At 40.1% G+C, this 25,934-nt stretch overlaps 1 long non-coding RNA gene across 2 annotated transcripts in view; it reads right to left on the bottom strand.

The window, feature by feature from the left end:
* Positions 1-24,501, bottom strand: part of LOC140499238 (uncharacterized) — a 28,762-nt gene extending 4,261 nt beyond the window's left edge. Inside the window, exons 1-3 of one of the 2 annotated variants that reach the window (XR_011965319.1) lie at positions 24,399-24,501; positions 23,407-23,492; positions 1,994-17,555 (exon numbers count right to left, since the gene is read on the bottom strand). This is a non-coding gene — a long non-coding RNA (uncharacterized lncRNA). Of the gene's footprint in view, positions 1-1,993; positions 17,556-23,406; positions 23,493-24,398 lie in introns of those variants that run through there. The other variant, XR_011965320.1, reaches the window with a different exon arrangement.
* Positions 24,502-25,934: the final 1,433 nt, after the last annotated feature.

The raw sequence follows: 25,934 nt of genomic DNA, 5'->3' as shown, positions 1-25,934 counted from the left end.
AGAAGAAGTTTTGTCAACTTTCCATGACTGTGGAAAGAACCAGATAGCTGCTGGCTTTGGGAGACTCTAATTTTCAGATCAGAACTGAAACTCTGGGGCCTGGTGATCAGCAGTTTTGATCAATAGTCACTAAGGACTTTTTAAACTATGTGTCAGGAACTGTACTAGGGGATACAAAGATAGAGAATGAAATAATCCCTGCCTTCAGAGAGCTTACATCCTAATGGGGGAGGGAGTAAGTACACAGATAAATACATGAGACAGAAATTTAAGGTGAATAAATACAAATAATTCCAAGGGAAGTTAGGGAGGAAGGGGAGGGAATGAGAGGGGGGGACCAGGAAACGTTTCATGTAGACAGTGGTGCTTGAGCCAAGAAGGAAAAGTAGGACTCTCTGAGGCAGAGGTGAGGTAGAACAGTATCCTAGGCACATGGAATAGCCCAGGCAAACACTTGGTGGCAAGAGATGGAGGGCCGTGTGCACCCATAGAAACATAAAATCAAAGAATGTCAGAGCTGGAAGAAATATTAACAAGGTGAAGGAGATGGAGAGTAACAAGGATATACCACATGTACAATAGTTCAAAGAACAGTCAGTTAATGAGCATTTATTAAGTACCTACTATATGCCAGATGCTGTTAAAAGCACTAGTTACAAGAAACTGAAGGACCTCTCCTATATGAATTCCATTAAAAAAGATAAGAACTAACGTTGAGATAGTACTATAAAGCTTGCAAAGCACTATTCTTATCTCCTGAGCTGTGAGGTAACCATCCTCCTAACCACTTGGTGAAGTAAACACTATAGATATTGTTATCTGTCTTTTACAATTAGTCAGCCCATCAATGAGTATTTATTAAGATCTGAATGTATTTGAGGCACTGTGCTAAAAGATGAGGGCAAAAAGAAAGACAAAGAAATGAAAATGTAAAAAGAAATTAAGATTTAAAGGAACTATGGGCATAATCTAATCCAACCCCAGAGACTAGCTCCACATCCTACAACCTGGGGCCCTCTGGGAACAAGGTCAGCTGCCCACCTCACTGGCCATTGCTCAAGGAAGTCAGGGTCTAGAACTGCTGAACTGGGGCTCAAAGTTCTTTCTCCTCTCCCTAGTCAGCCCCTCTTTGACTAGGGGCCATTCTGTTCTTTGATGTCTGGACTTTGAATTCTTACCCTCAGGTCTCCTCCTTTTCTAACTGAAATCACAAGTCTTCTTACCTTTTTTTTTTTTTTTTTAATCTTTTTGATAGATTGGAGTAGATGAGATATGGAGGCTTGGTCACTGGACCCTGAGGTAAGCCTCCTGTTCCGTAGGGTCCAGGAAAACCTATGCCTTAGGAAAATGGTGACGCAGGTGAAGCTGGACTTGCCCTCCCTCTCCCCATTTCCTTATGGTCTGGAACCCTCCATCCAAGGCAAAGAAATCTCCTAAAGCTCAGTCCAGCTATATGTGATGTATAAATTCATTAGGACATTCTGACCTAGCTCAATATGCCTGCAATCTGACTCTAACTAATCTTATTCTTAAGATTCTTAGGCAGATGTTGAAGGACTGTTTATGATGTCTGCTCCCAGGAAGGACTAGTCACCCCTCCCAGAATCAGACATTCCTAAACAGAAATGCTCTCAAGGATGTTTTGAGAACAGTTGCTTTCAATTCAGTTGCACTGAATTGACCAAATGACTTCTTGGTTAGAAGGAACTACTAAAGGCAGATAGTACTGAACTATTTTGGGGGAGTCTCCCTCATGGTACAGACTCATGGCCTCAAGACTCTGGAGGCTGACCAGATTCCTCAGTCATGTGATCCAGCTGCAGATAATTCCTCCACTAGTGTTGATCAATTGTGGTAAGATTGTGCAAGAGATGAACTGAACTTTTGTTTCCACAGAAATCACGTAATACTGTTGAAGTTCAGGGTGCTGGGAACCCTGAAATACCGACATGCTGGGTCCTGCTTGAATGAATTCAATACAAGCCTTCTTAAAGCCAAGGAAAAACAAGGTTTATTAAAGATTTGCCATATTGGATTGACTCTTAAGGAGCCTGTTAGAAGTGAACCCATCTAACAAGCCCCCAACAGTGAGAAACATGCTCATCTTAAACAAAGAACAATGCCTGTTGTGAAATCAGGAAAGCCTTTATTGAGCTTTCCATCCATTCTCCCTGAATGGACTGGTAGCTTCCCTGGTAAGGTTACAGGATGACTACAACACTTGCAGAAAGATGGGCCTGCTTATACTGTTTTCTGAACTTTGGATCTCCCACGACACCATCCCCTGGCCATGTGACTCCATGTTCTCCTCTCTGATAGGCCCTTCCTCACACAGCTCCTTGGACCTGAGTATTAGTTTCTGACCTCTAATCTGCCCATACTAGGTCACAACCCTTAGTGGAAAACGGAACTTTTTGCCTCCCACAAAATCCTCCCTTTTTTTCTTTATTAAAATTTCTGTTTCCACACCTAAATCCAATCAATACCTTCTCACATGCTTTCCCCTATGAATTTTTCCCTTCATCTATCTCCCCTTTATATGAATATGGGAAGCGAGCAAAGTTGGCTGATGCATTGATGCAAATTATAAAGGGGCAGTCCCCTTTCATAAGTACAGATACAGAGATTCTAAAGGAAAAGGTAAATTCATGAATAGTCCATTTAGAGGTTCCATCTCATACAGCAGTCTGGGGAGGAACATCATCTGATGCAGTTTTCTAGTCTGAATGCGCATTCAAGTCATCTTCAGCATAGCATCTCAGCATCTTCTTCCCTTCTTGTAGAGATGTCCACTCTCCTACAAAACTGACCTTAATACCATTTTAGATGACCATTCCTAAGCTTCATACACATCGTCCTTACAAAATAAAATTGGAACTTTGACCAACTGTCACGTTTAAGAAATTCACATTAGAACCCGGTTTTTACATTATACATTGATTCACTATTCATTTCTCCCATCAGGAAGATGAGATTTCACTAAGGAGTCAATACCAAGCTCCAGTACTTACATAAACACAATGAAAAATCATTTTTAACAAAATACATATCACATCATAAAACAATCCCAACTTCTGGTCATGTGATGCTTCCTTTAAAGCATTTACAATGCAGACCACAAACCATTTTTTTTAACACTAACCAACTGAGACAAAATAATAATGACTCTGCAGGCTAACCTGACAAGCCCTTGACCTGATTGTCTCTACACTATGACTAAGAATGAAAGGACCCTAACTTATTGTTGTTGAGTCTGAAATCCTAAGCCTAATAGTTTAATTTTAGACTTAACCTCAGATGTTCCCCTACCAACAATCTACTATTTAATAGATCTGATATTAAGCTTACAAAACTTTTGATTACAGGAAATTGCCACTAAGAGCAGGGACATTGCAGGGAAACAACATCTCCCTCACTTCATGTCAATTCCAGGCAGGAGTAGATTGTCAACTGGCATCCAGCCAGGATTAAAGTCTGCCAGGTGTCAGTGGGGAAATTGAGTCAGGAGAATCCTACCTCAGTCCAGGCTGAACAGTTGCTCCCCCAACTTTTCCCTGAGATCACCCCTTTGCAGTTCATAGCAGCATCTCACAGGCTTACTGACATCATGGATCAGTGGCTCAGACTTCCTCTCCTGCTATTCGCACCTGGAGTTAGACTCAGAAGAACAATCAGTTAATAGTCCCATAAAATCTTAAAATAGCAAGCTCCAGTAATCAGTTTCAGATATGACTATAACTTCACATTGGCTAAGAAACACCTTTTGAAGCAAGTCTTAAGTAGCTTACATGCCTTTCTATATATGTTTTAGTTCCTGATCAACTACCAATCATAAAATCAAATTTACCATTAAAACCTTAAGTTATTGCTCTAATATATTTACATCTGTTTTCCAAACTACTGGGTCTCTTTCTAACCATGTTTAGCCTAAAGAATGAGCTACACATATGATAAGTTCAAACACTAATTTCAACTTATGTTCATGATATGAATTCCAATCAAAACAGGATCATTGAACTTTTCCATCAATGCCAAATATTACCAGAGGTTACCTGCCTCTAAGAAACTTACAATGAAATTTTTTCCCCCAAACTAAAGATGTCTTTGGTTTAGTCTTAGTAATTAATTCAGCCAATTGTTTTTACCCAATTGGTCTTTGTAACATGTAAAAACCTTATTCCAAGTTGGGACCTTTGTGCATTACCCTAAAAAGTTTTAGTCACAATTTGTCCATAAGGGCCCTGGAAAACCTCACCTTGCCCTTGTCTAGAGGCCCAGAAACTTTTTCCCTATCACTATGTGCTATCAATCTAATTCTCTAGGATACTGGTGACTCCCATCAAGACCATTCCCAGAACCCCCAGACCAACTGGGGCCACCCTGGACTCCTTCATCAGTCACTCTGTAGATAAGATAATAAACTTTGAGCTTCTTTAGCTGAAAGAAGGCTTGGGTTGAATTCATTTGAGCAGGACCCAGCAAGTTGCTGTCTGGGTCCTCAACAATTCCATATCATTGCAGTTAACTTTAAGTCCCAATGTTATTCTATGGAACAATGATACACTATCACATTTATACTTTGGTTTCCTTTTCTTTATATAATCATTCCCATTACATTGAGAAAAATGTTCGCAGGGATTTTACCTTTCACAAGACCATACCAGAGTACCCATTTACCCAATTAATTGAAAACAGCAAGATTTCACTACTTACATTGTGCTTACATTTTAAATGATCTACTTTGATTATAGAAACATGCAATGTAGATGAAAAGCAAGGACCTAATTGGATATCATCACCACCTTATAGCCAGACTCAGAAATAGTCAAGTGGGAAAACATTCCTTTTCAAAGGAACACAATGGGAAAACTGAGCCAGAAGGATCTCATCCGAGGCTGAGGACACAGTTGTTCCCGGAGGCATATTTCTATAACAGTCATATTCCCCTCTGAATAGTAGGACACAATAAATAATGTTCCCAGAGGCTTTTACCAAATGGCAGGTTTCACTAATCAAAAATTTTACCAGGACTCACATCTTAAATCTTAAATTTGTCCTAAAAACCAATCACTAGAGATTATTTATCACAATCTAAATTCCTTATTTAGGAACTTCATATACAAACAATTTATACTTTACATAAGAGATTACAACTTTAACAAAGTAAGGGGTCATATCACTTGGGTGATCATTTTATACTCTCCAAATCTTAGGGGTGCCTGGGTGGGGTGGTGCCACTCCTCTCCTTCGAACAATAGGAAATAGTTAACATCTCTTCTCTGAGCATCTCCACTTCAGATTACATCTTTTTAAAATTTATTTATTTTTATTAAAAACTTAGATTTTTTCCATAAAACTTAGATTTTTTTTCCCCACCACCCCTCTCCCTCCCCAAGATGGTATACAATTCTATATAGGCTCTATACATACTTTCCTACTGAATACATTTTCACTATAGTCATGCTGTGTAGATGAACTAAACAAATGGAAGAAATCATATAACAAATCAAAACATAATACACAGACAGACAGACAGACAGACAGACACACACACACACACACACACACACACACACACACACAAGATCTGCTACATGATTCTGCAATTGAATTCCATAGTTCTTTCTCTGAGTGTGGAAGACATTTTGCCTTAGAAGATCATTGGGAATTTTTTTTTTAAGTTCTTGTGTTGTTACAAAATTCTAAGTCTACCAGAAAAAACTCTCACACACTGTGGTCATTGCTGTGCACAAAGTTCTCCTGGTTCTGCTCCTTTCACTCAGCCTCAGATCATATAAGTCTTTCCAGGCCTCTCTGAAGTCTTCTTGTTCATCATTTCTTATGGCACAATAGTACTCCATTACATTCATATACCATAATTTATTCAGCCATTCCCCAATTGATGGGCATCCCCTTGATTTCCAGTTTTTGGCAACTGCCAAGAGAGCTGCTATAAATATTTTTGTACATGTGGGACCCTTTCCCATTTTTATGATCTCTTGGGGATACAGCCCTAGAAGCGATATTGCTGGGACAAAGGGTATGTACATTTTTGTAGCCCTTTGGGCATAGTTCCAAATTGCTCTCCAGAATGGTTGGAGGAGCTCACAGCTCCACCAACAATGAATTAGTCTTCCAACTCTCCCACATCCTCTCCAACATTTATCATTTTCCTGTTCTGTCATGTTTGCCAATCTAATAGGTGTGATGTGGTACCTCAGAGTTGTTTTGATTTGCATCTCTCTAATCAAAAGTCATTTAGGGCATTTTTTCATATGATTATACATATCTTTAATTTCTTCCTCTGAAAATTGCCTGTTCATATCCTTTGATCATTTATCAATTGGAGAATGACTTGTATTGCTGTACATTTGACTCAGTTCTCTATATGTTCTAGAAATGAGGCCTTTATCCCGGAGATGAACTGTAAAAATTCTTTCCCAATTTACTACATCCCTCTGAATTTTGGTTGCATTGGGTTTGGTTGTGCAAAAACTTTTCAGTTTGATGTAATCAAAATTATCCATCTTGTATTTCATAATGCTTTCTATCTCTTCTTTAGTCAAAAATTCTTCCCTTCTCCATAAATCTGATAAATACACTATTCCTTGCTCCTCCAGTGTGTCCATGGCATCAGTCTTTATACCTAGATCATGTACCCATTTGGACTTTATTCTTGTGTACAATGTCAGGCATGGGTCTATGCCTACTTTCCACCACACTGTTATCCAGTTCTCCCAGCAATTTTTGCTGAACAGTGAGTTCTTATCCCAGAAGCTGGGGTCCTTGGGTTTCAGATTACATCTTAAGAAGTCCTTCTGTAATGATGGGACTGCAAAAGGAAATGGGGATGGGGCCAGGAGGCTTTTTGTCTTAAAATTATCAAAGAACTTACTGGAGCCATAAAATTCCTGGTCTCCATTATCTTGTGTCCCTTATCTTCCAACCTCTATAAACCTGAAGTTATTATAACAAATTAGCTTACAAACATAAATTTGGTAGGTAGGCCTTTCAAAAGTAATACAAAAGATTTTACAAAACATTTCTTCATACAACAAATATCTTCCAGTTTACAATTTATCATGAAACCCTCATGAACCTAATTAGCAAAAATTACAAAAGATCTAAAAACCAAGGCCTTTTCACATTTATTCATAAGCTTCCTTTTACAAACATACTTTTGTAAATGCTTGCTTCATAGCAAAAACAATTTTTGTTAAAACTTCCTTCTTAACAGCAGGAATAAACTTTTTAACATACTTAATACACCCTTAGATGGAACAGACTTGAAAATCACACCCATATATAAAAATATATATGTATTTTTTTCCCAAGGATTCTATTTTCAACAGGAATTCTACAACACAGAAACTCTTACACAGAATTCATAAGTTTTTTAAACCAATTCATCATTAATTTAACAATGCAATTCCTAATATAACTACATTTAGATTTACTTAAAAATCTAAAACTATTTAAGTTTACTTAAAACTTAAACTAAATCATTACTCATTCAGGTGAATGCACTTCCACATCACCTTGCACAGTGTTTCATCTCCTTACCACCATGTGGGCACACTATTTTACCTGATATCCTTTCATATAGAGTCATCTCAAATTTGATTGAGCTATTAATTATCAAATTAAGTTACATGAGTTTTCTGTCTCCTTAAAATACTTCCTCACACCCTCACTATTTACTGAAACCTCTGAAATTAACTCATCCAGAACTATTCAAACCTTCTTATATGGCTTTTATATATGCAATCAAACTTTTATCTTTCCAAGTCTCTCAATCCCATTACTCAGGTTATCCATTTCCTCCACATCTTAACAATAACTGCCTGCCCTGGAATCCCTTTCTAACTTAAACAAAGCAAAAGTTAACTCTACCATTAATATAGCAAACATCAGCATTTTCACTGCTTATTTATAACCAAATATAAGTTTCAAATTATCAAATTCCTATCACATCCTTTTTAAAACCTTAATCTACAACAAACTCCAAATTTAAAAATTGTGTAACAATTACATTAGATTAATGTTGTATCTAACATATACTCATCCTTATGTTAAGCACTTTACAATCATGAATGCCAAATAACAATATCTTTTCTGCTTAATCCTGATAGGAAGAGCATTCTCAGAGGCTGCTTCTTATTCCTTCAGGGCAGATTTTAACTTGAAATCATATCAAACCTGGATTTATAGTCACATGATAAACATCTTGGCCCTCCTTTTTTTTTTTTTCCAAATACTTTTGCTACTTATAAGAAAACTTCATTTATAACTTCCCATAATCTCTTTTTCACTCTACTTCCTTAAAGAGCTGACATGCTATCTTCCAGCTCCCCGCCAAGGTCCACCAGACCAGCTCTCACAGTTTCATTTCAGCCTTTAAATCACATGCAGGGGAGAGGGGGGTAACTTTCCCCTTGTGCACATGCTCTGAGCACATGGACAGAGTTTCTAAAAGAAATCACTGAAATTCTAAAGTGAATTTGCAATTTTATACACATAGTCTGTTATCAGATATATTTATTTAATTTTAACATGAAGTACAGATTTTAGCTTTGAAACCTCATTAAATCAAAACTCAACTTCACTCCAGACTTCCAATCTTTTACTCTGCTAATTTTCACTACAAAAGAGGTCCTCCTTTCGGTAAGGACCGCCACTCCCCAGAAGGGCAAAAGACCTTCCCAGATTAAAAAAAATGTTTTGAATCAGATTAATTAAAGAACCTCCTTGTTCAGGCAAAAGGACCTAAATAATTTAATACTGTCAAAGTATGACTTCTACGCATGAAGCTTGGGAGCTTAATAACTAATAGTAATAATTCCAAATCATAGTAAACATTAAAAAAAATTTAAATCCAATAACCTTCCATAACTTTGTCTATTGGTTTTCCAATCAGGCTAAACATTTTCTTAAGTGGGATGGGGGAGGGGGAAGCACATGATCCAAGCATATGGACCATCCCACCCATATCCTCCCCTTCCAATAAACCAAATACTCACCATTTCTTCCAGCTTCTTTGTTCCTTAAAAAGAAACTTAAGAGGTTAAGAGCCTAGCAATTTGACTTATCAATAAAGTCACATTTTTAAAAGCTGAATAATCTGCAAAGAGCAAAAATCTTTCTTTTCAAAAAGTTTTCTAATTCTCTATTAAAACCATTATCAAACCAAACAGTAGAGCACTTTTTTCTCTCTCTCCAGCCCACTCATTCCTCTGAGGCTGCTAATAATCAGGGAGGGAAGGAGAGGGGAAGATTGAGAGATAGCAAAATTCCAAGGGAAAAGTCCAGCTACAGCCCTAGTTACTCTGACTGGCTGAATCTACAATTTAACAATACACTTCACAAACACACAGACAAAGCAATACAGCTCCTCTCTTTTTAGGAAATAAACTACCTTTAGATTAGAGTGGTCAAAATTCAACCATTCATGTTAATTTACTCTGACTGATTCTAAGCCAGTTTCAAAAGGATCCTTCCCAGAATCTAGAGTCTCCTTCCCCCCTCTTTTTCTCTTCTCTCTCTGCAGAGCAGACCGGGGAAGGAACATAGCCAACATTCCTTCAAATGGGCTTCTGAAGGAATACCCAGAGGATTATTCATCCTTTTCCTGGTACCATTATCTTAAGAGTGTTCACTTGGTATCTTGGGACTTATGCTCCAAAGGTCCCCAAAGGACTGGTCGTGCCTAAGATCCTGAGAGAGACAAGGCAGTATGTAACCACTGAGGTCCCTGACTTACACTGCCTCCTCCAGCCATTCAATCTATTATTTTAGCTATGTTCCTGAATTCATAACAATTCCAAACTGTCCCGGAGAAGTTACCAGTCAGAAGAGGGGAACTGGGCCTGTGGGTGTTTGGGTCACTGAAAAATCAATGGGTATACTCCCATCCCCCACAAGCAAGATTCTATCCTAACCTTTCCGATGCTAAAGATCCCGGACGAGCCCCAGAGAATTGTTAGAGGTGAACCTGTCAAACAAGCCCCCAACAGTGAGAAACATGCTCACTTTAAACAAAGAACAATACCTGTTGTGAAATCAGGAAAACCTTTATTAAGCTTTCCATCTGTTCCCCCTGAATGGACTGATAGCTTCCCCAGTAAGGTTACAGACTGACTACAACACAAGCAGAAAGATGGGCCTGCTTATACTGTTTTCTGAACTTTGGATCTCCAGTGACACCATCCCTTGGCCATATGACTTCATGTTCTCCTCTCTTATAGGCCCTTCCTCACACAGCTCCTTGGGCCTGAGTATTAGTTTCTGACCTCTAATCTGTCCATATTAGGTCACAACCTTTATCACCTAGGAATGTGGAAAACAGAACTTTCTTGCCTTCCACAAACCTAACCATTTGTAATGCTTGTATTAACAAGCAGGCCAGGTATAATCTCAGCTAGACAGAATCGGAGCTAGACTGAATCTGAACACCTTCATGGGGGAGTGATGGAATTTAAATACCCAAAAGACTGTAGGAAAGATCTAGAGGTCCCTTGAATCCCTTCCCAAAGCTGGTCAAATAAATAAATTGTGAGCAGTCTCCATTAGGCTTTTTTCCAGGAAGAATTGCAGTGTTGCATGGAGGTAAACAAGGGACAAGGATTTTATACTTAAAGAATTTTTCAATTAAAGGTTGTAGTCCTTCCCTGGCCTGAGGCTTAATCAGATACTGACTGAAATAGGGGAACACTTTAGGGTCTCAATGCAAACAACGGCTGGGGTGGCAGAAGTAGCTAGCCTAGGAATTTTCGGATCCCAAACAATTGTCCCAACTGTTTCCCACACTTTCAAGGGAACATGGGGAGGTCTGGTAGACAAAGGGAAATGGAAATGAGAGGCTTGACAAGAGAAAATTGGCCCCCCAATTTCACCATCAGATCCCTTCCCAACAAGGGGGTAGGGCAAGAGGAGATCATAATTCAGGAGCATTTGAACAACACATCCTCAACTAGGTTGGAGAGCAGGTATGTCTGGAGACATCTCTTAATATCCCCTTCCATGCCCATGACCTGATGGGTGAATGGGAGGGTAGGGCCAGAATAACTGGTTAAAGCAGAGAATTTAGCATGTTAAAGTGGGTAACCTTACCTTCAGCCTCTGTTTTTGCCTTGGGCTTGGTGAGAGAGGTGGAGGGAGTGGGAACACTGCCAGCACCCAGGCTTTCCTGTCCTTCCAAGTCTTGAGAAGACTGGAGGACAGGGTACTGGGGTGTGGCTCCACCACTTTTCCAGCCTGAGGGACAATCTTTCCTCTAATGTCCCTCCTGGTCACCTGGGCATGGTTCCACAGGCATTGGTTCCTGGGGCTTTCTCCTAAGGGGTGCCCTGGAGGGGTACTTCCTGGGTCTTTTCCTGGCCATGGAAGCAGCCAAGAATTGAGCATGCTCCCTGTCTCATCTCCTTTTCCTCTGCTTTGACTAGGTCTCTGTTGTTAAAGACTCCAAAGGCCATCTCTAGTAATTAGGCCTGAGGTGTTTGGGGTCCCATTGCCAATTTCTGCAGTTTCCTCCTAATATCTGGGGCAGACTGATTAACAAAATACATACTAAGGATTGTTGCCTCTTCTATGGAGTCAGGATTCAAATTTGTATGCTTTTTAATAGTTTCTCCTAGCCAGTCTTGAAAAAGGACAGGGTTTTCCTTTTCTCCCTGAGTAATTTCCCTAACTTTTTGAAAATTTACTTGTTTTTGAAATGCAGTTTTTAGGCCTTCTAACAGGTAAATTACCATATGGTCTCTCTTTCCTCTGTCCTCACTCTTTTGATTATCCATCCTAGGTCACTTGTGGGAATAGTAGCTGTTCCTGGGGAGTATTTTGTGGGGACATTACTAGCCAAATGATCTCCAAAATTCTGGGTTTGCTCCCAAATTCTCCCCTTCTCCTCAGTGTTACAACAGGCAGAGAAAAGAATATGCAGATTGTTCCAAGAATGTTCAAATTGTAGGGATATGTCCCTAAAACCTCAGTAAATTTAATGAAGTCTTCCGAGTATCTCCCTAGTTTCTCTTTAACCTGCGTGAGATCTGAAATGGAGAATGGAACATGCACTCTGATTGTCCCTCTAGGTGAGACAGGCACTTCCATCAAGGCAAAAAGCCCAGACAGCCCAGTGGGGACAAGGGCTTGTTTAGAGAGATAGAAAGTCTCACTTCTTGTGAGGGAGGGACTGGGAAATGCTGACTCTACTGGTTTGAGCTGCAAGGTCAAGGGATTGTGCTGGCAGGGAGAAAGATCAGATGATACCTGAGGAAAAATGGAGAGAGGCACCTCAGCAAGACCCATGGCTGGGATCTGAGCAGGGATTGCTAAGGGGGGAGGGGACATGGGAGGAGATACAGGGTAGGAGATGTGGAAGGTAAATGAGGCAAGAATCGAAGAGGGGAGGGGTAGGAAAAGAGAAGGGAAACCAAGGGAAAGAAGGGTGGTCAAGGAGTGAGAGGCCAGGCTTAGGGGAGGTAAGGGAGCAGCAGGAGGGGCTGGGGGAGATTGGGGTGAGGATAAGAGTTAGGATGGTGGGAACAGAGATAGGGCAGGAGGTGAGGCCAAGGCCCAAACATCCAATTTACCCTCATTCACCTTATGTGGAGTAGCTCTGGCTGCAAGCATCTTATAATCTTTTCTGAGAAACTGGTTCTGAGAGAGCTTGATGAAGGCCAGTACGTAAGGTATTTCTATCCATTTTTGTTTTTGGTGACAATATAACTCTACCAAAATGGGCCAAACTTCATGGTCCTCCAGGTGATACTGAGGACAAACTATGTTGCAAAAGAACACCAACTTTTTCTTTTCAAGTTCTTTAGGGAAGCTCAATTTTTTCCAATTTTGTAAAAGACAACCCAATGGTGAATTGTGGGAAATTGAAAAGGATTGACCCAATACAGGTGTGGGGTTGGAAGACCCTCCCTCCATAAAAGAGAAGGTGGGAGTAAGCCTTGAAAGAAACACAAGAGAAAAAAAAAGTAACTGATGTTTTCCTAATCCCCTAGTGCTGAGGAAACTGAGAGAGTTGGGCACACACTTCCTGATAGGGCATCCTCTATGCTTTGGAGGGTGTGCCCAGGTCCAAGACCTCGAACATAGCCACTGGACCAACAACCTGAGAGGGTCAGGCTGAGTGCAAAACAGGCTCCTATCTGCCTGACCTACTGGAAACTGAGAGGTCCAAAAACCACTTCCAAGGTGCTTGGAGATCAAGAAGGAGATATAGGGAGAGAAGCAGGCTTACATACCTTCCAGTCTTGGCAAAAGAGCTAGAGATTAGCAGTTCTTCCTGATCAGGGAATCATATGTTGAGGTTTGGGGTGCTGGGGACCCCAGAATACTGACATGCCAGGTCCTGTTCGAATGAATTTGACACAAGCCTTTTTAATGCCAAAGAAAAACAAAGTTTAATAAAGATTCGCCATATTGGGTTGGCTCTTAAGGAGTGTAACCTTTTGTAACTCATATTGACAAGCGGACCAGATAGAATCTCAGCTAGAGAGAGTGTGTGCTAGATTAAACCTGAGCACCCTCATGGAGGTGAGATGAAACCTATATACAGAAGTCTGTGGGAAAGATCTCGGGGGGTGGTCTTGAGCAGGGGTTGCCAAGGTGGGAGGGGACATGGAAGGAGATACAGGGTAGGAGATGTGGAAGTAATTAGTGATGTAATCAAGAGTGGGAGACAGCTGGAGGCAATAATGGGTTATTAGACAATGGAGGGCTTGGGTAGGAAGCAGGTAGGGCAATCAAGAAGTAACAGACAATGAGAAGCCTGGTTAGGCCCAGGGCAACAGATTTGAGTTTGAAAGGCCAGGTTGAGTGGGGAGATTCAAGGGGAGTTCAGGGAGGTTCCCAGAGTCTGAACCCCATCATACCTATTGAGACTTCCTGGTTGTGGCATGTCTTTTGAAATTTACTGATTGTGGCATAACTATTGAGACTTACTGATTGTGACATAGCTATTGAGACTTACTGATTGAGATATTATTATTATTAAAATAAATTCTAGTCATACACATATATAATACCAAACTTGAGACTCTGTGTCATTTCTGAACCAATGGGAACTGAAACTAAATTAAGCTTCAGCTTAATTGCAACACATTATATTGACCCGTTCCATGAATATCTCCTCCCTTGAGGCCTAGAGCTAAAAAAAAAAACAAACCCCAAAAAAGGAACCACTGAGGAACCAGAAAACTTGATAATGGAATGGGTGTCAAAGTTGACTAGGCTTCCTCACTCCTGTAACCTATATTTTAATGAGCCTTAATGTAAAGGACAGATCTGATAGAAATCTGGAAAGGTCTCTTTATATGGAGGAGGGCTTTTAGTCTTGTTTATTTTTTCATTCATTTTTCATTTATTTGTTCATTCATTTACTCATTTATTTTTATTCGTTTACTTGTTCATTTATCTGTTTGTTGCCTTTTAAAAACCACAGCACCTTGGAAGCAGATCGTTTCTACTTGCCCCCAAACCCTGCCTGGCTACATCTTCTCCCTCAGGACCTCTACTCTGAAGCAGTATCTGATGAAAAGAACATTGATCTAGCAGTTAAGACCAGAACTCCTATTTCTAGCCCTGTACTCCCTTTCTCACTGTGTGATCTTAGGACCCCCAATCCCCTTCTTTAGGCCTCAGTTCCTTTTTAGGTTAAAGAGAAACAAAGATCGAGGGGGTTGGGATGGATGATGTCTGAGGCTCTAGTCTCCAGCATGGGGCCATAGACAGAGTGCTATTGGGAAGACTTAGGTTGAAATTCCTAAAAATTTTTAATTAAAAAAAAATTCTGAAGTAGCAAACACCAAAATAACAACAACAGTAACAAAATGAGCTGCAAAACAGGAAAAGATGATTGGATATGAAACCAAGAATCCCTCATACATGCAGCTTGCTTTTTGGAAAATATATTTTAAATTCAAAACATATTTTTTAAAAATTCTGAACTTGACATCAAATAAAATGGATTTTCCCTGTACAAAATTGAATACAAGAAGATTGTACATGAAGCTATGAACCTCTATAATGCACAGCTTACTTTTCTTTTAAAATATAGATTGAGTTGGACACATAAATTTCAAAACTGTCCTGTGTGTCTGTGATTCTTTCTGTTCTTCCTACTGTTTTCTTGTATTTAAAAAAATACTTCAAAGATCTTCCTTTCTTTCGTTTCCTTTTCCTACTATTTTTCATATATACACTGATAATGTTTAATATAAAATTTCGGAATAATCTCTTTGTTCTCTCTGAAGCACACTCAGAGGGTGCCTCTTCCTATGTCAGCAAAAGCCAGCCAAGGCTGACTCTACATTCCTTAGGAGACCTTTAACCTAAGACACTATATCTTGAATAATGGGACTTTCCTTTGTATCTTATTATCTATGGCATATTAATGGTAAAGAAAATATAGACATCTTAGGTCGTAATTTCTATTGAACTTTGTTTACCCTTTCCTATGTCAGTTATCTGTTTAGGGCAGGAAGCCTGCCACTCACTAGTGGTGGGATTTCCTTCTTTGTCACCGAGACTATATGTTTACACAGCTTGGAATTGCAAGGCCCAACTGACATTGCTTTGTTAATTGTCCTATCTTACTGAATTTAAGGTTTGCTTAATTAGGAGAGTTTCTTTCTCATGGCAAAATGTATATAAGCCAGAAGATTTCTGCACTGGGTAGCCAGAACATTTCTGGCTCTATAATGCATTATGTTACCGTTTTCTTTAATAGGGAATTGATCAATTAATTAATTAAATCATAAAATGTATGCATTTAGCCTGTTGCCTTTTCTTTAACCAAGTTTTCAGGTCAACAACACACACATTGTTAATATTTAATATAAAATTTAGACTTAAAAAGGGCCAAAGTTTGAATTAAGAAGAGTCTGGACCTAGTGGTCTCCTTTGTTTAGAGGATGCCTATACCTTGGGTTGTGAATATACAATTTCAAAGGCCTGTTTAGGACAGGATGTCTGCAATCTGGGTGATGGGACTTTTCCTTGCCTTGAATCACAAAGGCATGCTACGGAAGGAAGGAAGATGCCCATAGCCTGGGATCACAAAACCCAATTACAATGTGTTTACAATGTGAGAACTCCTTTCTCATGGGAAAATGTACTTAAGACAGTCAATTTCTGTACTAAGGCAGCCAGTTCTGATCCTGGCTCCATAGCGCTATGTAACCGTTTTCTTTATGAGGATTGATTAATTAATTAAATCATAAAATGTATGCCTTTAGCCTGTTGTCTTTTCTCTAACCAAGTTTTCAGGTCAACAACATATATACGTATATACACACACACATATATATACATACACACACGCACACACACACATATATAATTCACTTAGTTCAGGGAAAAAAGCCAGTGCCCTGAACTTCAGAGAAAATACAGAGAAATCAAAATCAACAGACAGTGCTTCCAGCTGTCTGACATATACCACAGATCAACAGACAGATCTAACTCTGACCATTACATAGATACATAGTTACCAGAGAGAGAAACATCAACATCTGGGTAGCTGCTTAGTGGCTTCCCAGAGTCTCATCTGGCACACAAAACTTCTTCCAAAAACTAAGCCCCAAAGTAAAACCTCACCTTTGAGTACTTATACACTTTTCAGAACCAGAGGGCATCACAACTCTTGAGAACCAGTGCCTCATTAACAAAAAGTGTGGGCCTTCCTACACATCTTCCCAGGCCCATTAATGGGTAGGGAAAATCTTCTCATTAGGAAACAAAATTATAGTAACAATAAACATAAATGCATTATCTATACACTCCCCCATCCCCAATACTACTGCTCCCTTGTAAAGTGGAAAAAGAAAACAATCTTTCAACAAATATTTATTCAAGCAAAACAAATTCTCATATTGGCCATATCTGAAAATGTTACTGTCCACTTGTCTGTGTTTCCTTCTGAACTTTATTTCTGTGTTCTTCTGTGCATTTTTGTTTTAAAGGTTTCAATGACTTTTTTTCTTTCTCTCTTCCTTCTTCTTTCTTCCTTCCTTCCATCTTTCCTTCCTTCTTTCTTTCTTTTTGTGGAGGGGACAACACTATATCTGGGCTTTCTCTCCCTATACATCCCTCCCCCCACTGAAGAAAATAAAAACAAAATTCTTATAACAAATAAGTAGCCATATAAAACAAATTTACACATTAGTGATATCCAAAAATGTATGTCTCATTTTTCACCTTGAATCCATCAGAATCTCCAGCAGGAAATTTAATTCAATTGAATTCAACAAATATTTATTGAATTCAACAAACATATGACAAGAGCTGTGCTAATTGTTAGGGATACAGAAAGAGATAAAAGACAGTCCCTGTCATTCAAGGAGTTCCCAATCTAATGGAAATAAACAGATACAAAGCAAACTGTACATAAAATCCCACTTCATCTTTGTCCTTGCAGGTTGTGATTGATTTCTGAATAGATCAGAGTCTTTTAACAGCCTCCTTGGCTACAACGGCAAAGATCTATTTTGGAATCTTAGCTTGCTATGTGAAGACCTCCAGGCAAGTCATATAACTTCTCTGAGCATCTATAAGATGAGAATAGTAACACATTTAATATCTGCTTCATGAGATTGCAGTGAGGTGCAATCGAATCTGTACAAAGTGGGTGGTAAACTCTTCTAAGTACCAGGCACTCAGCAAACTCTGAGAATACAAATAAAGACATAACTGCCCTCAAAGACAACACATTCTAACACAGGAGACAGCAAGCACGTATATCGTGTATATATGAATGTCAGTTATTATTCAGAAGGCCCTTCAGGAATGGTGCCATGGTTAAACCTTTTTTTTTAAATTTTAAAATTAATTTTTTTTTTGAAAAACTCACTGAATTTGGAGTCAAAGAATCTGGGTTCAAATCCTGATTCTGTCCCTTACCCTTTGATGAGTTGTTATTCAAATATTTCAGTCATATCCAACTCTTCGTGACCCTATTTGAGATTTTCTTGGCAGAGATACTGGAGTGGTTTACCATTTCCTTCTCCACTGGGAAACTGAGGCAAATAGGGCTAAGTGATCTTTCCAGGGTCACAAATAGCTAGGAAGTGTCAGAGGCCAGATTTGAACTCACTGAGATGAGTTTTCCTGTCTGTAAAATCTGTACTCAGTCCACTGCATTACCTAAGTCATTAAATCCTTCTGGAGATGTTTCCTCTGCTTTAAAATGAGGAAGTCCAAGGTTCCTTGCAGCAATAAACCTGTGAGGTGGGAGGCCTGTCATGCTGAAAGAGAAGGTCCCTTCCAGTCCTGACAGCCTGGCATAGGATTATCCCCAACTTCATTGTCTGTTTGGATATGGATTTCTTTTCAAGAGAGAAGAGTTATCCTGGGACCAAGTGCACTCTCTTCTAGGTGACCCAAGAAGTGAGAGATTTTCCTTCTAGATAGACACAGGAACCTCAGGAAGGAATTTCAGGAAAGTAAAAGAAGTAGCTAGGTGGTGGGAAGACAAGTGAGGAAGGGAAGGTGGTGGTTGTTTGTCCTTCATTTTGACATCAGGAAGGTGATACCATAACTTGCAAGTGAATTGGATTTAAATGAGGCAGGGCTGTCCTCTCTCTCCCCTACAGGGCCATCTGAGTCCAGTGGCCAGATATGGATCAAGAAGACTGGAGATGGTGCCCTGCTCTAAGGCAGAGAGTCCAATCAAAGCGTATGAGAACAGGGATCAGATGACTGAGAGCTGGAAGAGAACTCTGAGTCCAGTTCCCCTATTTTATAGATGAAGAAAGTGAGGGCTACCTACATCAGTTACCTGATGCATAGGATCATAGATTAGAGTTGGAAGATACCTTAGAGGTCATCTGGTCCAATAATAATAATCTGGTCCAAACACAATAATAACTACCATTTACATATTGCTTTCAGTTTTACGAAGCACTTTACAAATATCTCTTTTGATCTTCATAACAACTCTGGGAGGCAGGTGTTTGTTGTTATCTGCATTTTACAGCTGAGGGAACCAAGGCAGAGATTCAGTGACTTGCCCCTTGGTAAGTATATGAAGCTAGATTTGAACTCAGATCTTTCTAACTCCAGGCCCAGCCCTCTATCCATTACACCCTTTAGCTGTCCTGTCAAGTGTTTTATGAGCATAAATCTCAGTTTCCTCATCTGTAAAGTAGGGATGAAGCTAACAGCAATCTTCCAGGGTTGCCAGCTGGTTCAGATGAGATAGTAGTTACCCCACTCAAGCCTATATAAATGTTAGTTATCATTGGACACTTAGTGAGTTGGGAAGGTGAGATAAGATGCAAGTTACTTGTCCTTCAGGTGTTCAGTTGGGAATGGGGACCAAACCCAGAGAAGCAGTTAGAGGTAGAGAAGGGATTGAGCAAAGTAGCTGGAGGCAAAAAGGCTCAGATTTGAAAAAGGTCCCTAAACACTTAGGCTGTGTGACCCTGGGCAAGGCAGTCATGCAGTCAGTAGGAATCTTCCACCTGCACGCTAGGCACTGAACGTACAAAGGAAAAAGGGGAAGTGTCTGCCCTCAGGGAACTTCCATTCTCCAGTGGGGAGATTGCGAATAGAACATGAACTGTGCAAAGATCTCTGCCACCTTGTCTAATCTCTTCATGTTACAAATGGGGGAAGCCAAGGCCCAGGGAAATAATGTCAATACCAAGAGAATTGGAATTTCAACCTGTCTTCTGACTTCAAATCCAGAGAGCTTTCCACCATGCCACACTATCAGTGATGAAAGATTATATTAAAAACCAATCCCTCTAGCTTCCAACTCTGTTTTCATAATTTTACATAATATGTAAGGTAATCTTGAGAGAAAGGGCACTAGTCTAGGGGAGATCAGAACAGGAGATTTAGAAAAAACAGTCCTTTTATGGAGTCATAAATAAACTAGGAATTTTAAGAAGCAAAGATGAAGAGGTAGTGAATTCCAGGACTGTGAAAAGGCGCTGAGGTGAGAGATTTAGTGTTGTGTGTTGGAAACTTTTTCAAGCCTTAGGTTTCCCATCTACAAAATGAGGATAATACTCCTACTTCACAGGGGTTCTTGGAGTCAAAGAAGGCATACACACACACATACACGCACACACACATACACACATGCACATATATATGTGTGTATATGTATATTTATATAAACACATAGCACTTCGCAAACTTTTAAGTAGCACATGCATTTGAGTTATTAATAAACATTTAGTTATTGTTATGCAGACTTTTATAAGCTTTGACTGTCTTCATCCCAACTGCCAATCACATTGACAAGTTGGGATCTGACTTCCAGACGACTGGCTGTATCTTTACTCTATGTGGGATTCTAGGGTACTCCTGAGGGCTTATGGGTCCTTCTCCACTACCATTGGTTTGAACCCTAATTCCATCTACCCATTGTCAACCAGTGCCCTAGTAACATTTAATCAATTGCCATCAATTGACTTTTTTACAAAAAATATTTTACAAAAACAAATATACAAATACAAATATAAATTATTTTACAAATATTTTACAAAAATATTTACTAAGAAAATAACAGTATAGCAAAAGCATAAGCATAAACATTTTCCCTCAACGTCCAGGGCATATGCTCCTCTACACTATTTCAATCCTGGGGGAAAGTAGGCTCAGATTTAATCTTTTGCTGCAAAGTATTCATCCTGCCAAGCATGGCCAATGGAAGAGTCGATCTGTCTTAATTCAGATTGTCTTGGATCCAATTCTGGGTTAAGTAAATTGCTTAGTTGTCCACAGTCAGTAGACTTAGCTGTCCACAGATTTGGTCTATGGATCTCAGCTCCCAGAGCCCTGGTATGCTTGCCTGACCTTCCAGCAGGATCCTAGTATAGTCTATGGAGCCTGTTCCTTCTCTAATATTGCTTCACTGAAGTCAAGAGAGAATAGGCAGCATAGGGATGGAATCAGCATTAGGGAAATATGGTTATTGCTCCATGCAAACTCAAATGGAAAAAGTAGGCACTGGACACTAGCCCTACACACCCATCGCATCTTCCTCTTTCTCCTCCACCTCTTTCTTGCTCTCACTCAATGAACATGAACCTGGACAGACTTCCAAAGATGGTGGAGGATAGAAGGGCCTGGCATGCTATGCTCTATGGGGTCATGAAGAGTCAGACATGACTGAACAATAACATAACACTCCTCCTTCTACCCCACTTCTCCTCTCTCTCTCTCTGTTTCCTTCTCCCTCCCCTCCTCACCTGGAAGCTTACAACAATTCTTGTCTCCTCACTAGAATACAGTCAGGAAAAAGAGGGAGGCAAGTTTGCTTTGACTATTCAATTCATATCCAATTCCAGGTCAGCAGCCAATCAAGTGGGTTTCTTTGCCACATTGGTTAACAGACTGGAAACCAGTTATCAATGGGCAGTTCCTAAAATGGAGAACAGGGCCTTCCATTATGTACACATGGAATTAAGCTTGTCCAGCCTCCATGTGGGTACGTAGGAGGCTGTTCAAAAAGATGGGAGTCCCATTGACCTGTCCCATGTCCTACCCTTTTCTACTATCATAATATTACATGTTAAGTACATTGATGAGGTTCAAAATAGATACTTTGAAAAGTTGGGGGAGCAGAGAGAGTTATTAACCAGAGAGCTCAGGGATGACTTTCTATAGGGTAAGGGCTCTTAAAACTTAAAAACTTTAAAAAAATCTTGAAATTTTTGAAATTCAATTTTGAAATTGATATTTCAATATAATGAATTTCCTTTGTAAATCATATATTTTATGCTTTTAAAAACAAGATTCTGAAAAGGGGAGGGGATTCACAGTCTTCACCAGACTGCCAGTGGGGATCAGGACACAAAGATCTAGGGGGTAGCATTTGAGTTGGGCTTTAGTAATTCAGTGGGCAAAGAAGGGGAGGAGTGGTGACATTTTGAGAAAAGGGAACATGGCCCAAAAAGGGAAGTTCAAGGTATAGTCAGGGGACAAAGTTGTTCAGCTTGGGGGAAACCGAAATAGAGGTTCTCAAATGTCATTCAAGCCACCAACCAGCTCTTAAATAACTGACTTGCTTCCTTTTCCAATTGCCTCTCATACCTTGCCCAACCTCAACTCTGGGTTACTTCTCTGGTCTTACTCATGTGCTATTTAATCAAATTAGAGAGGAAGTCACAACTGTGTGGGTACAGAGTAGGGGCTGTGAGATAGCAGAGAAAACACTGGACTTGGAAGCAGAGAGACCTGGTTTCTAATCTTTCCTTATCATAATATAAGGAAATATTCTCCTTACAATTACATAGTGTATTAGATGCCAATGTTTGCTGTGAGGGTGCATCCATGAAGTTTTATTGCATTTAGGTAAACGGAAGACAATGTTGGTGATAAGAAGGTCATGTGATGCACAAGTTTTCAGCAGTAAATGACCATTGCTGTTGCTGTTTCCAGCTTCATTCCTCCCTAGGACTCCCTGCCAAGTCTGGTAGTCTGAGCCTACTCTGGCATTAAAGTGGCCCAGAATTATAAACTTGTCCTCTTTTGGCATACTGATGATAAGGGTCTCTAGGTCTTCATAAAATTTTTCTTTGACTTCTTCAAGGTTTGTCATGGTGGGAGCATAGGCACTGATGATGGTGGCATGGCATTTTCCTGAGAATGCCAATCGCATTGTCATGAGCCTGTCATTCACTCCTTTTGGCAGGCATACCTGCTTGCTGATTAGATTATTTTTGATTGCAAAACCCACACCAGCTTTATGGCACTCCCCTTCACTGTGCCCACTCCAGGAAAAGGTGTATCCAGCTCCAGCTTCAGTAAGCTGGCCTTCATTTGCCAACCTTGTTTCACTCAGGGCTGCTATTTGGATATGTTACCTGTTAAGTTCTCTTGCAACAAGAGCAGTTCTTCTTTCATGTCTACTGGATTTTGTGTGGTTTATTAGTGTGTGGACATTCTGTGTGCCAATGGTGAGTGGAATCATCTTTGCAGATGTTTTCATACATTTTGTACATTTTTTGGTATTTTGACCTCATAGTGGGATTCCTTGCCTTCTGCGGTAATCAGGCCAGGGTTGGGTAAGCAGACAGTGTTTAGGGCATCTTTTCTAGACCCCTTCCTCGAACCAGAAGGTGAGCAGTGCAATCCTTAAAAGACAGCTCAGGCACCCAGGGGACTGCCAAGTCCCACTGTAGCTTCCAGTGAGAAACGACCCTATGACCTGGGTTGCCTGTGTGCGGGGTTGTGACTATAACTCTCAGTGTATCCGCACCTGCTACTTCATCACTTGCCTGTCGCCACAGGACTTGGAGGCATAATAGTGAAATAGCACCAATTTTGGCCCAATAATTAACACGAAGAAAGCACAGGTGCTCCATCAGCCACCACCACACCATACATGGAACCATCGGTTACAACAAATGGAGAAGTTTGAATGCTGTGGATAAGTTCACTTACCTTGGTAGTGTACTTTCCAGGGATGTACACATTGACAATGAGGTTGATGCATACATTGCTAGAGCTAGCTCGGTGTCTGGGAGGCTCTGAAGAAAAGTTTGGGAGAGAAGAGGTATTAGACTGACTACCAAACTGAAGGTCTAAAGAGCCATTGAGCTCACCTCATTGTTGTATGCCTGTGAAACATGAACAGTCTACCAGCGCCATCCCAGGAAACTGAATTGCTTCCATTTGAACTGTCTTAGGAAGATTCTGAGGATCACCTGGCAGGATAAAGTACTAGATGTTGAAGTCCTTGCTCCAGCTGAAGTGCCAGGTATTTAAACTATGCTTCAGAGAGCACAATTCAGATGGTCAGGCCATGCTGTTTGAATGTAAAATGCACACTTGCTAAAAAGATTACTTTATGGAGAACTTGAGTGGGGCAGGCGATCACATGGTGGACAGAAGTGATACAAGGATACTTTTAAGGTCTCTCTCAAGAACTTTGGATTTCACTGTGCAACATGGGACACACTGGCACAGAACCACTCAGCATGGCATGCTCACATCAGAAAGGGTACTGTGGTCTTTGAGCAAAGCAGAATTGAGACAGCACAAAGTAAACACAGGATGTGCAAATCTGAGATATCCACCCCACATATTCACACAGACTATCTGTGTCCAATCTGTGGTAGAGTATTCTGAACTTGTATTGGTCTGATCAGTCATAGTTGGACACACTGAAATTTCACTTTATCATGGTAATGTCATTTTGGTCCTCTTTGAGAATGGAGGACAACAACCAACCATAAGGAAATATCAAATCAATTATTGTATTATCATTATATTTATTGTAATTTCTATTATAATTATTATATTGTTATAATTTACATCATAATTCTAATTAGTGTATATACAATTATTGTGTTTTATCTATTATATAAAATTATTATAATATATAAAATGGATATTAAAAATTAAAATTAATGTAAGTGAGTTTAGGAACTTACTAGTTTGGAGATTCTCAGCAAAGTACTTAAACTCTCTGTGTCCTGTTCTCATGTCTGTGAAAAGAAGACATGTCTCTAAGGTCCCTTCTAGCTCTAAATCAAGGATCCCATGAGCTTATTTAATCTACTGATGAACAACAGCTCTTTTATTCTTCCTTCTTTGATTCTATCTTACCGTGCACAATCTCAGTGCCAAATCTTGTCTTCTATCCACAAGTCTGTTCCACTATCTCTTCCCTCCCTCATTCTTGGCACGGGATCTTCTTTTCTTACTTTGCTGAGAATATAGAGGCCATCCATGGTGGTAACTTCCCTTGTCTTCACCTAGTATTTAACTACCTACATTAACTAACACTTACTTGATATGTGACCCTGGCCAAGTCACTTAACCCTTGGGTCTCAATTTCCTCATTGATAAAAAGAAATTGGATTAAAAGAACTCCTAGTTTCTTCCAGTTCTTAATCTATGAGCCTATGATGATGGGCCAAGAACATTTTATTTTGTAATTATTCTGTAAGTATGCATCTTGATATTGTGTTCTTCATTGGGAAGAAGACCATGCCATCAGAGAAATGATGACATGACACGCGTTTGACTTTGTTTTGAGTGAGGGAGGGCTGTGCAGGGCACCAGCCTTACTTCTCCTCCAAAACGATCTGAATCCAGTGACCAGACATTCATCAGGATGACTGGAGATGGCCCAGGATGCACTGGGAGACCTTGGACCCTTTAGGCCAAGGTCTTTGCAGGTACTTACTTAAGATGAGGTAGCCCAGTCATTGAACAGGCCTGTTTAAGAAGTAGCCAGGGCATGACCTCTTTAATGAGACCAAGAAAAAGAAAGATATCAGGCTGGGAGGGAAGCAGCAACAGTTAGTACTGATAACCACTCTAAAGCCAGGAGTGTCCAGAAGAGCCCTTAGGCAGGGGCCCATTGTCCTCTCAGCTTCAGAGTGTGGTAGGTTTAAGCACAGACATTATCTCCCCCCAAAAGAATGTAAATTCAGTGAAGTCAGGGAATAGGTCAGAAAAGCATTCAGTAAGTGCATACTTTGTGCAAAGCACTGTAGTTACAAATAGAAAATCAAGGCAGTATTTGCTCTCAGGGAACTTGCATGCTAATTGGAGGAGAGAACACATAGAGGAGGGTTCACCTGCAGAGCGGATGTATAGCCAAGAAGTCCTTAGGGCTCATTGGCTGGGAGTCTAGTGGGCATATCAACAGAGCAGATGATAATCCCCAAGAATCCTTAGGGATTGGTGACAAGTCAGATGCTGAATCCTGCCTCATAGTTTTCCATCTTACTAAAGGGATTGTAGTTGGTGAACCTTACTCATTGAAGGGAGGCAAGTAGCATCTGGCAGCCAGGGATACTCAGATGCCCCAGACCCATGACTCTTGGGAAGAGAAGGTCTAAGAAAGCTTGGTGTGAGTGGGCAGGACCAGACTGTGCTTGGTTTTACTTTTGTCTTTGAATTCTCAACACTTTACACAATGACTGGCACACAGTAGATGCCTAATAATGCTTATTGAA

The sequence above is a fragment of the Notamacropus eugenii genome, chromosome 4, assembly GCF_028372415.1.
Source record: "Notamacropus eugenii isolate mMacEug1 chromosome 4, mMacEug1.pri_v2, whole genome shotgun sequence".
In the NCBI taxonomy this organism is placed as follows: Eukaryota; Metazoa; Chordata; class Mammalia; order Diprotodontia; family Macropodidae; genus Notamacropus; species Notamacropus eugenii.
This window is presented reverse-complemented; position numbering and strand designations above follow the sequence as displayed.